Genomic DNA, 13,902 nt, shown 5'->3' on the forward strand with positions numbered 1-13,902 from the left:
AAGGCTACGTTGACAGTCCCGATAGGCTCTCTCAGGCCTTTATCTACATCTAGGGTAACCAATCATTCCAGTTTTCCCAGGGCTGCCCTGGTTTTAGCACTGAAAGTCTGTGTCCCGGAAACCGCTCAGTCCTGGGCAAATCAAAATGATTTGTTACCCTATCATATCCCAGGTCCCTCGTCCCTCAGCTGCAGAAATACCATCCCAAGACTTGAGCTGCACCTCTCCCAAGGTTGCACAGCAGAAGCACAAAGTATGCTCTGCAACACACTTTATCTTCCTTCTATTATCTCCTCCTTCAGTTCTCCTTTTTCTCTTCCCAAGGAAGAGGTGAAATTATCTCTTTGGTGAAGTTTGCGAGAAAAGAGAGTTTGGGACTTAAGGAGAGATCCTTGTGATGTGAACACTTGGAAGTCAATGGAAAACCAATGGAAAGTTTACAGATATTGGCAGCAAAGGCCCAGTTGGTGCCAGACAGCATGACTTGGAAATGGACCAGCTCTGCAAAGTTCTATGACCCTTCCTATCTGCGGGGAAACCAAGCGATATATCATTATTTCTCCTTATTACATGCTTGGAGGGTCTCCAGGGAAAGATGCTTATCTGCACTGAAATTAGGACTAAGAGGACAACAGCTTTTAAATCAAAGCAAGAAGAGAATGCATTGGGAAATGGTGGGTTCACCTGTGAGATAAACTCCCTGCTTATTGTGGTGTCATCTCCAGGAGTCTACAGAAGTTTGACAATTGACACAGATGCAGGGAGCCGTACTATACTCATACGTAGGCCTGAGAAGGACCAATCAATAGCAAGCTTCTGGTTTTTACATCCAAAGGGGAACCACTCCAAAGATAAGCAAGAGATGGAACTTGAATCACAGCTTCTCTGAAAAAATAGACACCTGTTCCCTGTTTGACTGCACTTTGTGAAATGACCTTTAATTTCAGATGTTGCTTTTTTTTTTTTGCTGCTGTATTTTTTTTAATAAAAGCTCATTTTCTGAAGCACCATTAACCTTCAGCACCATTGACACAAACATGACGTACTCTTCATATTAAACACTTACTGTTCAGCAGCTGGAGGACTGACCCATAAACAGGGCACTCAGGAGATGACCACAGTGATATACAAAGCCAGATGGTGAGCCAGAACCGATAGAGTGTTTTTCAGGGAGGTGAGTGACTAGGAGGGGGAGCAAAATCATTTCTGATTAGTAAGGGGATTTTCTGTAATTAACCATTATAACCCAAACCCACTGCCGTCGAGTCGATTCTGACTCATGGCGACCCTATAGCGACCCTACAGGACACAGCAGAACTGCTCGATAGAGTTTCCAAGGAGCACCTGGAGGATTTGAACTGCCGACCTCTTGGTTAGCAGCCGTAGCACTTAACCACTATGCCACCAGGGTTTCCATTAACCATTATAGAAAGAGGATGAATATTTATTGTTTTAGAAACACTGGTGCCAACTCCCTCAGTACCATGGACATCACAGGCAGGCATTCAGAACTTGTTGATGGAACAGAAAGAACATGGGTAATGGAAATTTACTTTTTTCCAATAGCTACAGAGTTAATTTTAGCAGAGGTTCTAAGCTCCTCCCAAAGAAATAAACGTGACTGACCTGGATTTTCTCTTCTGTAGTTTCCGCAGCATAAGACTGTACTTACAATGAGGCCATATAGGTCATTATGTGGTTTGGAGGGTATCTTTCCCCAACACTACTCCCTAGTAGCACTCATTCACAAACATGAAATCTGACTGCAATTCTAATATTACATATTTATTCCCATGGCTTAAGGTATTGGGGCTGCACGAACTGACTGTTTATGTATAGCTACTCTGGAAGTCATAAGACTTTAAGTGATTGTTGGATATCAGCATCTTGGCATGAATTAATATCTTAGAACTGCATTCCAATACAGTATCTCACTAAGGTCTGGGGAAGAAGATGGATCATTTTTGATGGTGGGGAATGGTGATGAGGATACAAGAGGGAAAGATCAGTTGAGACCATGGAACATTGCTAGGATGGACAGGTGGAATGACAGGGGCATCTCTGAGCAGCTATAGTACCAGAGTTTGGGAAGCAGGTAGAGAGCACAAAGTGATACCTAAAAGAGTGGTAAGAGCAAGAAGAAGAAATATAAATAATAAAATGGCCAGTAGATGGGGAAAAGAGAGAGAAGTAGGTAAACAAAGTCTGGAATATCCACTGGTGTATGCTAGTATCCAACTGCCATGAATGCTTTATGACACAACACTGTCTTCGGAGGTCAAATAATTGTTGATATTAATTTTTTAAAAAAGATTTTATTTTGTTTTCAGTGAAGGGTTTACACAAAAGTTTAGATTCCCATTCAACAATCTCTACACAAGTTGTTCAGTGACGTTGGTTACATTCTTCAGAATGTGTGAACATTCTTATTATTTCCATTCTGGTTGTTCCGCTTCCATTAATCTAGTTTCCCTGCTCCCTTACATTCTCATCTTTGTTTTCAAGTAATTGTAGTTGTTGACTGTTTGGTCTCATATAGGTGATTTTTTTAAAGGAGTACAGTACTTACCAGTGATATTCATTATTTTTTGAGCCAATTTGTTATTTAGCTACAGAGTGACCTCAAGGGTTAGTTTCAGTTCAAGGCTTGAAGAGTATCTCAGAGCAATAGTTTCAGGGAGTCCTCTAATCTCAGCCAGTCCAGTAGGTCTTTTTTTTTTTTTCCTTCCCTGATTAGGAATTTGAAGTTATGGTTCACGTTTTCTCTCATTCTATCAGGGTCCATCTATTGTAGTCCTGATTAGTGTTGATATTAATTTTGATTCAACAAGTATCTGTTGCATGCTTACATGTGCTACACACTGTAGGCATGAGTATACAGCAGTAATGATAGAATCCTTCATGGAATTTACAGTCTTGCGAAGATTACCTATAATTATAATCAGTGTAATAGGATTTAAGACGGTAGGTAGTTAATTGTGTTACAGGAGCTGGAGGAGGTACCTAATCCATTCTTGGGTAGTGTCTTAATTTCCTAGTGGTGTAAAAAAAAAAAAAACACAAATGAGTGGCTTTAAAGAACAGAAATTTATTGTTTTCCAGTTTTGAAGGCTAGGAGTTGGAATTCAAGGCATCAATAAGGCCAGGCTTTCTCTCTTTCTATGGGCTGGAGAGGAAGATGTTTTTCTCTTTCAGCTTCCGTAACTCCAGGTGTTTCTTGGCATTCCTTGGCTGCTTGTAGCTGTTTCTTGACCAGGTGTCTTTGTTTTCCCTATTTGTGCTACGACTAGTAACCAAAGGGTCGGCAGATCAAATCCACCATGCACTCCTTGGAAAATCTTTGGGGCAGTTCTACTCTGTCCTATAGGGTCGCTGTGAGTCGGAATCGACTCGTCGGCACTGGGTATATGTGTCTCTGTGTCTATTTTGCTCTTTTTCTAAGATACCATTCAAAAGTGATTACATTTAGGACCTACCTTACTTGGGTGTGACGTCATTAACATGTTGTTGTTAGGTCTATCCAGTCAGTTCTGACTCATAGTGACCCTATGTACAACACAACGACATGCTGCCTGGTCATGTGCCATCGTCACAATTGTTATGTTTGAACATCTCATTGAAGGTCTTCCTCTTTTTTGCTGACCCTCTACTTTATCAAGCAGAAGTGCTTCTTCAAGGAGCAGTCCCTCCTGATGACATGTCCAAAGTAAAGGAGACAAAGCCTCTAAGGAGAATTTTGGCTGTACTTCTTCCAAGACAGATTTGTTCATTCTTCGGGCAGTCCATAGTATATTTGATGTTCTTCGCCAACACTGTAATTCAAAGGCATCAATTCTTCTTCATTCTTCCTTATTTGTTGTCCAATTTTCACATGTATATGAGGCTATTATAAATTCCATGGCTTGGGTCAAGCACATCTCAGTCCTTGAAGTGACATCTTTGCTTTTTAACATTTTAAAGAGCTCTTTCGTGGCAAATTTACCCAATGCAATATGTAGTTTGATTTCTTGACTACTGCTTCCGTGGGTGTTGATAGTGGATCCAAGTAAAATGAAGTCCTTGACAACTTCAATGTTGTGATGCTGCTTATTGGTCCAGTTATGAAGACTTTTGTACAAAAAAACCCCTATATCCAAACAGAATTATACTTACAGGATCATACAGGTTAGGACTTTGACATGACTTTTTGGGGAACACAATTCAATCCACAACAGGTAGGGTCAGGGGAAGGTTCTCAGAGGAAAATATGTCTAAGCTGAAGCCTGGAGGATCAGTGTACACATGCCAAAAGGGCATGGTGGATATCTTAGGCTGGGTTCTCTAGAGGGGCAAAATCAGTGAGCTATATATATGTAAATACATATATAGAGAGATTTCTCTCAAAGAAACGGCTCACATAGTTGTGGAGGCTCGCGAGTCCCAAATCTGTGAGTCAGATGTCAGGCTGGAGGCTTCTCCTGACTCAGGTAGTTGCAGGGGCTGACAAATCCAAAACTGGCAAGTCAGGCGTCAGGCTGCTAGCTCATGAGGTTATGGGAGCTGGCAAATTCCAAGATTTGCAAGTCAGGCAGCAGGCTGCTGGCTCATGTCCCATGATCCAGAGGTCAGAGGATGAGTTGGATGCAGAATTCAAAGCGTATGAGCTTTGCCAGAACATCTATATATTGGATGCAAGCCACACTCCCCAAAGGAAACTCCCTTTTCAACTGATTGGCCACTCAAATCAGATCACAAAACGGGGGATGATTTCATTGTTACATAGCTGTCAAATTACATCATTACATAACTGCCAAACCACGGAGAATCATGGCCCAGCCAAGTCGACACACGACCTTAACCATCACAGTGGGGATGGGAAGAGAGTTCCAGAAAGAAGATACAGCATGATCAAAGAGACTTTGGCATTCTCAAGGAACTGAAAAGTAATATGGCTGGAACATTTAGCACAAGGCAGAAAGAGACGTGTGATTAGGTTGGAGACATAGGCAGGAACCAGGTCATGAAAGAGTTATGTTAAGATATTTATACTTTATCTTAATTGCTAAAGGAAGCCAGTAATTTCATATCAACCTTTCCCAGGTTAACCCACATAAGTTCAGACACTTTTAGCTTATTTCTGCCAGTGTCCATTACTTTGGTTAGGGGAAACCTAGTTATGTAGGAGTTTGACCATCATAGATTAAGGCCTTCAATATGTTAATGATAAATGTTTTTTGATACCTGTTCAAAAAGTTACTTAATACTAGAACTTCGTAGACTACCTGGGAGAGTTACCCAACTCAAGTTAGAAAGAGTTAACCAGGAAGTTTGATGTTGATATTAGGGATCTATCTGACTCACAACTAGGACAATTTGACCTCTAATGTCCTTTCTGACTCGTATTGCCATGATTTTTGGAGCTTAGATCTTCTGTCTTTCACCAATGTATTTTTTCTATGACTCCATGCTGCCTACCTAAGCATATTAGAAAAGTACAAACTACATTCGACTTCATCATAACATTAAAGTACAATACTTAATGATGACACTGAGTCATTAGGGGGGGAAAAAAACTAAGTTATGTTAGATATTTTCTGTTTAAGTAAACAGAGATCTTGCATCAGTTTTTCTTTTCTTTTTTTTTAATTTAAAGGGAGGCAGCATGTTGTAGTAAAAACAAAACAAAATAACAACAGAAAGAAAAACACTGAAACCCCAAAATCCCAGTCTCTTTTAATTCATTCTTTCATTCATCATATTTGAATTGGGCATTTTGCTACATGTTGGGCACTGGGAATAGAATGGTGAATAAGACATAGCACCTGCCATCTTGGAGCTCGTAGTCTGGTGGGAAAAGCTGACAAGGGAACAGGCAGTATGTTAAGAGTATTAACAGGGTACAAAGAGACCACATTAGGAAGGGCACTTAACCAGGACATGAAAATTCAAGGGAGGCTTCCTGGAGGGGTTGATGTCTAAGTTAATGCGTTAGCCAGAAAAAAAAAAAAGTGGGAGGTAAAGAGTTCCATGCAGAGGGCACAGCATGCTTGAAAGACTGGAAAGGAAAAAGAATATGACATACTTGTGGAAGTGGAAGTAGGGGTAGAGTGAGGGAGTTGTAAGAGATGAGCAGGGAAAGGCGAGGAAGTGCCAGATAAAAAGTCAGGTTGTTTGGCATTTTTCATGAAGGCAGAGCAAAACCAGTGAAGTGTTTTAAGCTACTGAATAACATGAATCATTTTTTAAGATTTTAAAAGAGTGCTCTGATAGCAATATGGAGAACAGATTGGAGGGGAACAAGAATAGAGACAAAGAATATAGTTAGGTGACTGTTCAGTGATCCGGATGAAAGAAAATGGCCACTTGGTCTAGGACATTGGCCTGCTGATGGACAGAAGATGGATTTAAGAGAGATTTGGGACATGGCATTAATTAAAAAAACCAAACCAAACCCAGTACCATCGAGTTGATTCCGACTCATAGCGACCCAATAGGACAGAGTAGAACTGCCCCGTAGAGTTTCCAAGGAGTGCCTGATGGATTTGAAGTGCCGACCCTTTGGTTAGCAGCGGTAATACTTAACCACTACGCCACCAGGGTTTCCATGGCGTTAATAGGACATAGCAAATGATTGATCATATCTGGCAAGGGAAAGAGAAGGGTCAAGGATAATGCCCAATTTTCTGGCATGGGCAACAGGGCAGATGGTAGTAATGCTATTTCCTTTGGTAGGCTCTATTTAGCCACAAACTAGCTTTGAAATAAATTGCAGTTTCCTCATGTGTAAAATGAGGAATTTGGACTAAATCAGTGGTTCCCAACTGGGGACTCCCACCCCCACCCCCGCTAGAGGATATTTGTCAAGGTTTGGATACATTTTGCTTGCCATGACTGAGGAGAGGGGGTGCTACTGGTGTCTAGTGGGTAGAGGCCAGGGATGCAGCTGAACATCTTACAATGTAGAGGGCAGCCTTTCTTGCTCGTAAAGGTTTATTCAACCCAAAATGTCAATATACCAAGATTGAGAAATCCTGGAGTAGATAACATGGGGGATTTGGACTAGATAAACTTAGAGGTCTCTTCCAGGTTTATGAGCTTAAGCTAGAGTGGCTGTTTATATTTTGACACTTAAGGGAATAAGCTTCAATGACCTAGAAGACTCTTTTGTGGGCCAGCTGGATAAATGAGGCATTACCGAAATTATATAACTAATAATAAACAGACATTAGTTTATGCGATCTCAATAACCTAAGACAATATCCAAGAGTACCGGAGTGAATCATGTGCTGAGAGCACTTGTAGAATATGTGCATGTAGTACTTAGAGTGTATGCTCTAACTTATTCTGATCTTCCAGAGACCTAGAGGGCCTCCTGCTCATGTTCTTTTTGGCCCACTTGCACTTCAGGGCAGCAGGAGCAGGAAAGAAATGATAGAGGCTGGTGGCAGCTCCTATCTGTGATGTCTACCTCCTGGAATCATCCTTGGCACCAGAAGCTCTGCTTGTGTAGCTTTAGACCTAAAGAATGACTGGGATCACAGGCAGAACTCCACAGTCTCCACCCCAGAACAAGAAGTTTTATAGGATTGTGGCTTAAGGATATAGCTTAAGTTATGTTAGCAGGTGCTACTCCTCCATTCTGTATTAAGAAATGATCTTCCTGAAGATGTATCTCCCACTGTCAGGCCTGGATTATCCAGGGGCTTCCTATTTGGAAGGGAAGAAAAACTCAGGCCATCTGTGTAGGTATATAGAGCTCCCACTCAGAGTCTTCCACAGCCATCTGGCTCCTTACCTCAGGTCTTCACAACACACAGTAGACATTCAATAAATAAATGTTTGTTGAATTAATGAATGTATGTATGGGGCCCCTGCATTCTTGGTGGGTGAAGAGGAACCCCTGCGTTTCTTGGAAAGGAAAAAGAAGGAAGACAAATCTGTTGTTGTTATTAGGTGCCATCCAGTCAGTTCTGATTGATAGCAATCTTGTGTACAACAGGACAAAACACTGACTGGCCCTGTGCCATCCTCACAATTGTTGTTATGCTTGAGCCTATTGTTGCAGTCACTGTGTCAATCCATCTTATTGAGGGTCTTCCTCTTTTTTGCTGACCCTAATTTTCTTTTTTTTCTCTTCTTTACCAAGCATGATGTCTTTATCCAGGGACTGGTCCCTCCTGATAAAATGTCCAAAGTGTGTGAGGCAAAGTCTCACCATCCTTGCTTCTAATGAGCATTCTGGTTGTACTTCTTCCAAGACAGATTTGTTTGTTCTTTTGGCAGTCCATGGTATAGTCAATATTCTTTGCAACACCACAATTCAAAGGCATCAATTCTTCTTCAGTCTTCCTTACTCATTGTCCAGCTTTCGCGTGCATAGGATGCGATTGAAAATACCAAGGATTGGGTCAGGTGCACCTTAGTCCCTAAAGTGATATCTTTGATTTTAACACTTTAAAGAGATCTTTTGCAGCAGATTTGCCCAATACCATATGTCATTTGACTGTAGCTTCCATGGGCATTGACCGTGGATCCAAGTAAAATGAAATAAGCAAATATTTAGAAACTAATAATATTAGTGACTTCCATGGTAGGGAGGGAAGAATAAATGGGGAATTTTTGTTTCGAGGGCTTTGAGTTTATATTAATGGTGGTAGAATGATTTGGAAAAGGATAGCGAGAATGGTTGCACAACTTGAAGTATGTAATCAGTTACTGCATTGTATGTGTAGAAATTGTTGAGATGGCATATGTTTTGTTATGTATATTTTCACCACAGTAAAATAAAAAAGCTAGCACGGTAGCAGTTAATGTGGTAAGAAATGGTTGGATTCTGGATATATTTTGATGATACAGCCAACCCAGAATTTTCTAATGGATTGGATGTAGTTGTGCGAGAAGAGAAGACTCAAGGATGACTCTAAGGTTTTTTACCTGAACAACAGGAAATATGAAATTGCCAGCAAAGGAGATGAAGAAATCTGTGTGGGGGTTGGGGATTCATTTGGGACTTAGTGAGTTTGAGATGCTGATAAGACATCCAAGTAAAGGTGTCAAAAAGACCATTGATTGTATAAATTGAGTTTGGAGAGACATATGGAGTGAAGATACAAAAGCCACAAGACTGTAGAGAATCAAGTAAGGGCTTATAGATAGAGAAAAGAACTAAGAACTAGACCCTGGGGACCCTCTAACATTAAGATGTCTTTATCATTTTGACTAGGGACTAATGCTTCCTGCCTACTTCTCATGGAATAAATATACCAATTGGCAGTTGCCGTCAAGTCGATTCCAACTTATGGCGACCCCACATGTGTCAGAGTAGAACTGTGCTGCACAGGGTTTTCAATGACTGATTTTTTGGAAAGAGATCCCCAGTCCTTTCTTCCGAGGTGCTTCTGGGTGGATTTGAACCACCAACAATTTGGTTAGCAGCCGAATGTGTTAACTTTTTGCACCACCCAAGGACTCTTCCAGCAGCCTCAAGAAAGGGGGCTGGGACTTTTGAGCCTTAGCTCTCTAGACTACTTGTCATTGTGCATTCGTCTCACAGCAACAACAGCTAAATCTCCCATGTGATATTTAAACCTCAAGAGATTACTTGGTTATAAATATTTATCATTTCCTCCAGGCAAATATAATGATTATTAATCCCAGTCAAATAAGAATCCATTCTTACCAGGGCAAGAAAGGGTTTTTTTTTCCTGCATAATTCTTATGCAAATATTTTGAAAAGCAGTTTGAAATGCAAGCTGCCACCTGTCAGTTTGCTTTTTGCAAGGGAGGAGAGGGCACTATTGTCCCTAATTTCAGAGAAAAACAAGTATTCTCCTTGCCCCATGCATATTCAGCTTATAATTTGCAGACTGAAAAGCTCATATGGTAGGTGTTTACTCTAGGTTCACGATCTACATCTAAGCTGTTGCGCGGTGTTTATCATTATTGCAAGACTATCGCTTCGATGGCTAGAATGTGCATGCGGTTATGTCACCCCCTTGCACGCCTTCACTCCTCTTGGGGTACAGACACAGAGTTGGAGCATTAATTTCTATATGAGGAAGGGGTGACTCATGGGGCTGAAGCATTGCTTCAAGGTCACCATGTTTCCTGCTCTGCCTCCCAGATAAGATTGCACCCAGAATATGCCTTAATTCCCTTGAGACATTGGCTTCGAGTCTGCAGAGCCAGAATAAATCGATTTGATTTCTAAACCTGTGGCTCTGGTAACAATGGTAATTCACACAACAGGGCTCTTGGTGCAGGGACACACGCTTTCTAAGGCAGCAGTTTTCAGATTGGGATGTACGTACCCTTGGGAGTACATGAAGACTTTCCAAGGGACATACAGACACAGTTCTAAGGAAATCAATTGCTAGTTTCTAAATTTTCGTAACTGCTCTTTCCTAAAATATATCTGTAGTCAGAGTGTCATGCCAGTTCTCCTTTTGTACTGTTCCTTTCAAAGTCACCCTTTTCCCACTCTACAAAGAAAGGCGTACCCCTCACCCATCCTGAATTGTACTATAAGGTATTCCATTTCCTGACTATTGTCAAAGAATGCAATATTCCAGACGGAGAACTGGTGACAGTAATAAAAAAAATATTTTTTTTTTTTTTTGCTAAGAACTACTTTAAGTTCTGCATTTACTAGCGGTCCAGTACCTTCTTTTCAAGCTGTTAGTTTCAACAAAATGCATTAAACTGAAATTTTAAAAGCAGAATATCAACTTAGATATAGAAGTAGGACAAAATGTTCCCAAAATGTGCAATCTAGTATGTAATGACTTGAACTTTAGAATACCGGCTTCATTTCATTAGGGTTAATTTTTCCCTCTCAGATATGATCTATTTCTGTCAAATTGTTTTCAACCATGAAATAAAATTATTAACCTATTCTCAAATGTCCGTCTCTCTGTTCATCTGTCACATCATTTAAAGTCACTTTGAAACCATCCATATTAGCACATTGAAATTTGGCATGAAAATTTATATTCTTATTACCAGCCTATGGGAAAAATCATAATATACACAATTTTCAACTTTCTGTTTTTTTTTTTAATTCTCTAATTTTGTCTTACTTTAGCTCCATAGACATGGTGCCTCTAAGTGAAAGAGTTACATATGAAACTAATTTTCTTTTAATTTTTTCGTAAATAAACTGCTTTTATTCAGGTATAATCTATATACAGAAAAATATGTTGTTGTTAGGTGCCGTTGAGTCCATTCCTACTCACAGCGACCCTATGTACAACAGAACGAAACACTGCCCAGTCCTGCACCATCCTCACAATCATTGCTACGCTTGAGCCCATTGTTGCAGCCACTGTGTCAATCCATCTCATTGAGGGTCTTCCTCTTTTTTGCTGGCCTTCTATGAAGCATGATGTCCTTCTCCAGGGACTGATCCATCCTGATAACATGTCCAAAGTATGTGGGACATAGTCTGACCATCCTTACTTCTAAGGAGCATTCCGGCTGTACTTCTTCCGAGACAGATTTGTTTGTTCTTTAGGCAGTGCATAGTATATTCATTATTCCTCGCCAGCACCACAATTCAAAGGTATCAATTCTTCTTCTGGCTTTCTTATCCGTCGTCCAGCTTTCGCATGCGTATGGAGGTGATTGAAAACACCAAGGCTTGGGTCAGGCACACCTTAGTCTTCAAGGTGACATCTTTGCTTCTCGATACCTTAAAGAGGTCTTTTGCAGCAGATGTGCCCAATGCAATGCGTCTTTGGTTTCTTGGCTGCTGCTTCCGTGGGTGTGGATTGTGGATTCAAGTAAAATGAAATCCTTGACAGCTTCAATCTATTCTCCATTTATCATGATGTTGCTTATTGGTCTAGGTGTGAGGATTTTTGTTTTCTTTATGTTGAGGTGTAATCCATACTGAAGGTTGTGGTCTCTTTCTTCATCAGTAAGTGCTGCAAGTCCTCTTCACTTTCTGCAAGCAAGGTTGTGTCATCTGCATAACACAGGTTGTTAATGAGTCTTCCTCCAATCTTGATGTCCCATTCTTCTTCACAGAGTCTAGCTTCTCAGGTTAGCATACAGATTGAGTAGGTATGGTGAAAGGATATAACCCTGACGCACACCTTTCCTGGCTTTAAACCACACAGTATTCCCTTGTTCTGTTTGAACGCCTGCCTCTTAATGTGTGTACAGGTTCCTCATGAGCACAATTAAGTCTTCTGGGATTCCCGTTCTTAGCAATGTTAAGCATAATTTGTTATAATCCACACAGTCGAATGCCTTTGCATAGTCAATAAAACACAGGCAAACACCTTCCTGGTATTCTCTGCTTTCAGCCAGGATCCATCTGACATAAGCAGTGATATCCCTGATTCCCCATCCTCTCCTGAATCCAGCCTGAATTTCTGGCAGTTCCCTGTCGATCTAATGCTGCAGCTGCTTTTGAATGATCTTCAGCAAAATGTTGCTTGCATGTGATATTGATATTGTTCGATAATTTCCATGTTCACTTGGATCACCTTTCTTGGGAATAGGCATAAATATGGATCTCTTCCAGTCGTTAGCCAGGTAGCTGTCTTCCATATTTCTTGGCATAGACAAGTTAGCACCTCCAGCGCTCTGTCTGTTGAAATATCTCTATTGGTATTCTGTCAATTCCTGGGGACTTGTTTTTCACCAATGCCTTCAGTGCAGCCTGGACTTCCTCCTTCAGTACCGTTGGTTCCTGATCATATGCTACATCCTGAAGTGATTGCCAATTCTTTTTGGTATAGTGACTCTGTGTATTCCCTCCATCTTCTTTTGATGCTTCCTGCATCCCTTAATATTTTCCCCATAGAATCCTTCAAAATTGCAACTCGAGGCTTGAATGTTTTCCTCAGTTCTTTCAGTCTGACAAATGCTGAGTGTGTTCCCTTTTGGTTTTCTATCTCCAGCTCTTTGCACATGTCATTATAGTATGTTGTATACTCAAGCCGCCCTTTGAAATCTTCTGTTCAGTTCTTTTACTTCACCATTTCTTCCTTTTGCTTTAGCTACTTGATGTTCAAGAGCAAGTTTCAGAGTCACTTCTGACATCCATTTTGGTCTTTTCCTTCTTTCCTGTCTTTTTAATGACCTTTTGCTTTCTTCATGTGTAATGACCTTGATGTCATTCCACAACTCGTCTGGACTTTGGTCATTAGTGTTCATCACGTCAAATCTATCCTTGAGATGGTCTCTAAATTCAGGTGGTATATACTCAAGGTCATACTTTGGCTCTCATGGACTTGTTCTAATTTTCTTCAGTTTCAACTTGAAACTTTCATAGGAGCAATTGATGGTCTATTCCACAGTTGGCCCCTGGCCTTGTTCTAACTGATGACACTGAGCTTTTCCATCGTCTCTTTCCACAGATGTAGTTGACTTGATTTCCTGTGTATTCCATCTGGTGAAGTCCACGTGTATAGTCACCCTTTATGTTGGTGAAAAAAGGTATTTGCAGTGAAGAGGTCTTTGGTCTTGTAAAATTCTGTCACGTGATCTCCAGCATCATTTCTATCATCAAGGCCATATTTTCGACCAACCAATGCTTTGTTTCCATCTTTCACATTCCCGCCACCAGTAATTATCAGTGCAACCTGACTGCATGTTCTGTCAATTTAAGTCTGCAGAAGCTGGTAAAAATCTTTAATTTCTTCATCTTTGGCCTTGGTGGTTGGTGCATAAATTTGAATAACAGTCATATTAACTGTTCTTCCTTGTAGGCATATGGCTATTATCCTATCACCGACAACATTGTACTTCAGGATAGATCTTGAATTGTTCTTTTCGACGATGAATGCAACGCTATCCCTCTTCAAGTTGTCTTTCCCATTGTAGTAGACCATATGATTGTCCCATACTAGTCCGTTTAAGCTCACTTAGGATATCAATGTTTATGCGTTTCATTTCATTTTTGAAGATTTCCGA

Source organism: Loxodonta africana, chromosome X (assembly GCF_030014295.1).
Source record: "Loxodonta africana isolate mLoxAfr1 chromosome X, mLoxAfr1.hap2, whole genome shotgun sequence".
NCBI lineage: Eukaryota > Metazoa > Chordata > Mammalia > Proboscidea > Elephantidae > Loxodonta > Loxodonta africana.